This window comes from Monodelphis domestica, chromosome 3 (genome assembly GCF_027887165.1).
Source record: "Monodelphis domestica isolate mMonDom1 chromosome 3, mMonDom1.pri, whole genome shotgun sequence".
Lineage (NCBI taxonomy): Eukaryota > Metazoa > Chordata > Mammalia > Didelphimorphia > Didelphidae > Monodelphis > Monodelphis domestica.
This window is the reverse complement of record NC_077229.1, coordinates 94,883,874-94,889,873: the sequence shown is the minus strand read 5'-3', so window position 1 is coordinate 94,889,873 and position 6,000 is coordinate 94,883,874.

Below are 6,000 nucleotides of genomic sequence, written 5' to 3'. Positions count from 1 at the left end.
TCCCTCCTTTCTCAGTTGAACCTATCATATCTATTGAGAAATCTGAGGCCATTTTATGTGTGAGCTCTCTCTCATACTCAAAATACCTTGACATTATCCCCTAACATTCCTTTCCTACAGTCACCTGGCCAAGTAAGCCAACTCTTCACAGTGGTCCTTGAATCCCAGTGCTTCCTTTCTTCTCCAGCAGACTGTAGCTTCCATTATCTCCATTCTCTCTCCAAAATTCAAGCTCTCTGAACTGTTTCCTTCCCCACTAGTCAAACAGCTCCAATGCCCCATCCTTAAAAACCTTCTAGCTATCATCCTCTGTTCCTTCTGATAAACTCCTTTAAAAATAATATTTTAAGTTCCTGCTACTGTGTTGCTATCTTAGAGCACTGACAAAAACAAAACAAAAATACAACCGAGTCCCTATTCTCAAGGAATTCCTACAATTTAATGATTGGAGAAGACAACATGCAAATAATTATGTTGCCTTCACTTCCTTTCCTCTCTTTAAACTCTGCTATCTGAAGTTAACTCTTCTTTCCAAAATTACCGAAGATCTCTTGTCAAACCTGGAATTTCTCAGTTCTCATCTTCTTGATCTCTCTGAAGCTTTTGACATTGTTGTTGACTCCCCCACTAAAAGCCCCTGGATACTATGTTGAATTTTCATGATACTATTTCTCTTCCAACCTGTTTGACTGGTTGATATTTTCTTGGTCTTCTTTGCTAAATCATTATTATGTTGCCCTCAGTGGGTGCTCCTCTTTTTGTCGTAGGCCACCTTTCTTTAAAAAGTTTTTTTTTTTAATATTACCTTCTGTCTTAGAATTGATACTAAGTATGAATACCAAGGCAAAAAGAACTGTAAAGTCAAGGCAATTGAGGTTAACTGACTTGCCCCCGGGATCACACAGGTAGGAAAGTATCTGAGACTAGATTTGAACTCAGAACTTCCTGTCTCCAGGCCTGACTCTCTGTCCACTGAACTACCAAGCTCCCCCTATACTCTTCTAACATCAACTAATGTAGTTTCTGACATATAAAAATCAGAACTAGAATTTGAACTGTTTATGCAGATTTATATCTTTCACATGGATCAATACCATACCCAGAATCTCCCTGCATTCTTTACAACCCTTCTTGGACATTTCAAACTAGATATCTCAGTGTGATATCTCATACTCAAATATGTGCAAGAGAAGACTCATCTGGCATGCACTCACTCCTTCACCTCTGCATAGAATCCCTCTCTTCAAGCACTACCAGGTCTACATAAACCCCTAGTTCAGGCCCTCATCCATCATCTCTTATTTGAATTATAGTACTTCTTGTCAGTCTCTGCTCTCAATTCATGACCTCCTAATCTATGTGCCTTTTCCTTCACTCTAATTCAACCTTTCCTCACCTCTTACTTGAGTTTCCTAACTGGTTCAACTCCTGGATTTGGAGTCAGGAAGATCATATCAAATCTAGACTCAGACACTTCCTACTCATGTGACCCTGGGCAAAGTCACTTAATGCTGTTAGCTTCGGTTTCCTCATCTGTAAAGTAAAATGAACTAGAGAAGAAACTGGTAAAACCTCTCCAATGTCTTTGCCAAGAAAATCATGAAGGAGGTCACAAAGAATTGGACTTGACTGAAATGACTAAATAAAATAGCCAGTAACTGGTCACCTCACCTCCAAGCCAGTATTTTCCTTCTCAAATTTATCTTGCACACATCCTTGACTCAATCTTCCCCGGGACAGCTGAGTAGCCCAGTAGATAGTCACTTAACCCCCATTGCCTAGCTCTTACCACTCTTCTGCCTTGGAAGCAATCAATACCTAGTATTGATTCTAAGGTGGAAGGTAAGGGTTTTTAAAAAAAAGAATCTTCCCAACATAACACTTATTTATCTCTGCTCAAAAATCTTCGGAGTCCCCTATTCCTATATAATATAAAGTGCAAACTTATATATCCTGATAATCTCACCTGGTAATCTAAGAAAGTAGTGCAAGAGTTTTGGAGAAGAGCAACAATTATCATTTTGATCATTGGATCGCATCTGTGCATGTGGCTTATCTCTCTATAGATGATAAACTCCATGAAGGCAGAGAGCATGCCCCAGCATTTCTTGCATCACCCCTCACATGTAACTAAGAATCAATTCCATTTAATTCAGTGGGAAATTTTATTTGCACAGAATTTCAGATACCTATACCACCCACCTCCCAAATTCCCACTACAGGTGGGTCTGATGATCCAAAAAATAGTGATCATCATATATTATCTTCAACATCTGTTGATCCAATCTTAATTCCCAAGACCAAGTGCTATGTTACTTTCATGTATCACAAGTCAAGTAGTATGGTGTTGCATTAGAGTAAAATATCAATTTGGGATGAGGATCTTGCAAAAATGGTTGGCAGGGAATGGAAATCATCAAGATAAAGGGAAAGCTATATCTAGTCTCTGGTGTTATAAAGTAGCTTGCCTTCATTTAAAATCACCAGACCTGAACAAACTACAGCTTAATCAATTGAGCAGATGTGATTGCTGACACTGACACTGACAGGTGCCAGTGGGTTTCACGTTTGTCACCTCTCATCATCCCCTATTCTCTTCTTGCCTTCTTTTTTCTTTGGAATGGGTTTCTCAAATGTCTGACTTGTTTGTATCCCTCTGTTCCTCAATCATTAATCTTCCCTGATTCCCAGTAGACTATAAGCTTCATAATCAAGGACTATTTCTCTTTTTGTCATTGCTTTAATCCTGGAGGACTTGGAGAATAAGAAATGTGCTTGCAGGACTGGAGAAGGGAAAATATTATAATTTTCAAAAAAGGGAAAGGGGTGGGGCCTGTAAACTATTATTGACTGGTAAACTCAACTTCTATTTTTGGAAAAATCATAGAAAACACTATTAGGGAGTTGGTTTGTGAGCATTTAGGGAGGGCAGTGATCACTAAAGCCTACCTTGGGTATGTCATACTTGACAACTTTTGCATTTCTTTTTTCCCCGCCCTCCTCATTTGCCAGGAAAACTATAGATTTTAACAAAGTATTGAGCCAAAAATTCCATGCTGTGTTTGTAGATAAAATAGAGAAGCTATCTTTATCCTAGATGATACAGTATACAGATGGAACTCTTTAATAGGTTTGGAACTGATTTAGTGATAGAGTCATTATTGAGTCAGTATTGGTCACCTTAGAGAACGGTCTCTAGTGTCAAATAGTACCCCAGGGAGTCTTTTGCTATTTTTATTGACCTTCAAGTATTAAGTGCCTGTTAATTGGAGATGATCGATGTCTTAAGGAGCTTTTCTACTAGGTGCATCCAACTTTATGGAGACAAGAGGTAAGCAATATGTGGGTCATTTGCAGATGGAAGTAGAGCTTTTGGAGGATTAACTAGCTTAGTGGATGATAGACACCAGATTCAAAACATGTTCAAACCAACAGGTCAAATAAGATGACATTTAATAGAGATAAAAGTCGGTTTCTATGTACTCTGGGAAGATCAAAGGAAATCTAGGGACTTTAGGAACATCACAAGTGAATCATCAGGATGAGAGGGCAGCCAACAGAGCTGTTTTTACTCTAGACTGGATAGAGTAGTTATACCATTGTCTAGAAAGGGGGAGGAAAATATATTTTACCAAATATACATCCTCTGGTCAGGCCACATCTGGAACACTTTGCTCAGTTTGGGGAAAAACTTAGACAAACAAAGGGGATTCAGGAAAAGTTAACCAGGATGGCCAGAAGATTTGTTGAAGAATTTGAAGTATTAGCCTGGAAGGAAACAAGCATTGAGTGTCTACTATCAGACTGAGTCAGACTGTGCTAAGAGTTTTTAGAAATATCTCATTTGGGATCCTTACAAAATCCGGGGGGGGGGGGGGAGTGGTGGTGGTGGTGGTGGTGGTTAAGTCCTGTTTTTTAATCTTCATTTTATAGTTGAGGAAACTGAATTCAACAGAAGTTAAGTGACTTGATCAGGGTCATACAGCTAGTAAGTGAGACTAGTTTTGAACTTGGCTTTTCTTGGCTTTTCTTAACTACAGCCCATTGATGCTATCTGGCTACTTGCTAAAGAAAACAGAAGAGGGCAAATAGGTGGCTAAGTGGATTGAAAGCTGGGCCCAAAGATGGGAGGTTCTGGATTCAAATCTGGATTCATATATTTACTAGCTGTGTGACCCTGGTCATTTAACCCCCATTGCCAAGCCCTTACTACTCATCTGCCTTGGAAGAAATAAACAGTATTGATTCTAAGATGAAAGTGTAAGGGTTTAAAAAAAGGGGGGGATTAGAAAACTTAGAAAAGAATACACAGCAACTGCTTCAGATCTTCAAAGACTGAAATAGAAGCAATGGGTTCATTTGCATTAGAAATCTTCAAGCAGGGGGCAGCTAGGTAGCACAGAGGATAAAGCCCCAATACAGATTGGCACCTACTCTGCAATTCATGGTGTTAAAGAGTTGCTCAGTGCAACTGAGGGCAAGTGTATACATAAGTATATATTTAAGTAATACTTTCTAGCCTGTGTGTCTACTTAGAACCCTGGGCAAGTCACTTAATCCCCATTGCCTAGCCTATGCTGCTCTTCTGTCTTAGAACTAGTGTCTAGTGGTAGTCTCTCAGTGATTGAGAATGACTATTGTCTTTGTGCAGTTTCATCTATGGTGTACCCTCATGTGGCTTTGGAGTCCAAAGGCTGAGGCCCAGAGTTTGTGGCACACGGGGCATGGGACTCCAGTTGTTATGGGAGGTGCGGTTGTGGCCTGGTGTCGGCGTTCACACGCAGAGGCAAGACGTCGACGTCGTTCATCTTCAAAGGTGGCGGCGGCATGGTTAATGTGGGTTCGCCAGCTGCTTCTATCAGAGGCAGCGAGTTCTAGTTGCTTTGGTGTAATGCCAGCCCACTTCAAGTTGGACTTTAGCTGATCCTTGAATCTTTTCTTTGGTCAGCTTTGTTTTCTGAGTCCAGCTGACAGTTCACCATAGAATACCTGTCTTGGTATTCGCTGTGGGTCCATGCGGATGACGTGTCCAAACCATCGTAGCTGGGTTTTGAGGACCATGACTTTGATGCGGGTGGAGTTGGCTTTGTCGAGGACTTCCTGATTGGTGATTCGATCCTGCCAATGGATCCTCATGATTGACCGGAGGGAGCGTTGGTGGAATTGCTCCAGCTGTTTCATGTGCTTCCGGTACAGTGTCCATGTCTCACAACCGTACAGGAGTGAGCTGAGGACCACTGCGTTATACACTTTGAGCTTCGTCGCAGTGCTTACACCTCTGTGTTGGAGGACTTTGCAGCGCAGCCGCCCAAGTGCCTGGCTGGCCTTTTGGATCCTTTTGATCTCGTGGTCTAGGGACCCATCGTTGGCGATGGTGCTGCCCAGGTACTTGAAAGTGTTGACATTAGAAAGCTGCGTGCCATCGATTGTAATGCACGGCTGGTTAGTTGGCCTCCCTGGTGCAGGTTGGAACAGCACCTATGTTTTGTTGAGGCTGATAGTCAGGCCAAACAGTTTTGTTGCAGTGGAGAACCTGTCCACAATGGTTTGGAGATGATTTTCTTGGTGGGCCATGAGAGCACAGGCATCTGTGAAGAGAGCTTCCAGGATGAGTCTCTCTGTTGTCTTTGTTTTTGCAGTCAGGTGGCGAAGGTCAAATAGTGAGTCATCCAGTTGGTATTTGATGTAGACACCCAGGACTAGATCCATCACAGCATGTCATAATACTTGGGTGAAAAATAGGTTGAATAGTACCGGAGTGAGGACACAGCCTTGTTTCACGCCATTGGAGATGTTGAAGCGATCAGAAGTCTCTCCACCAGATAGGACTTCCTCTGTCATGTCGACATGAAAGAGCTGGATCAGTTTGATGAATTTTGCTGGGCAACCGAGCTTGCTGAGGATCACCCACAATGTGTCCCTGTTCACTGTGTCGAATGCCTTTGTCAGGTCTATGAAGACAATGTAGAGACTCAGGTTCTGCTCAAGGCATTTTTCCTG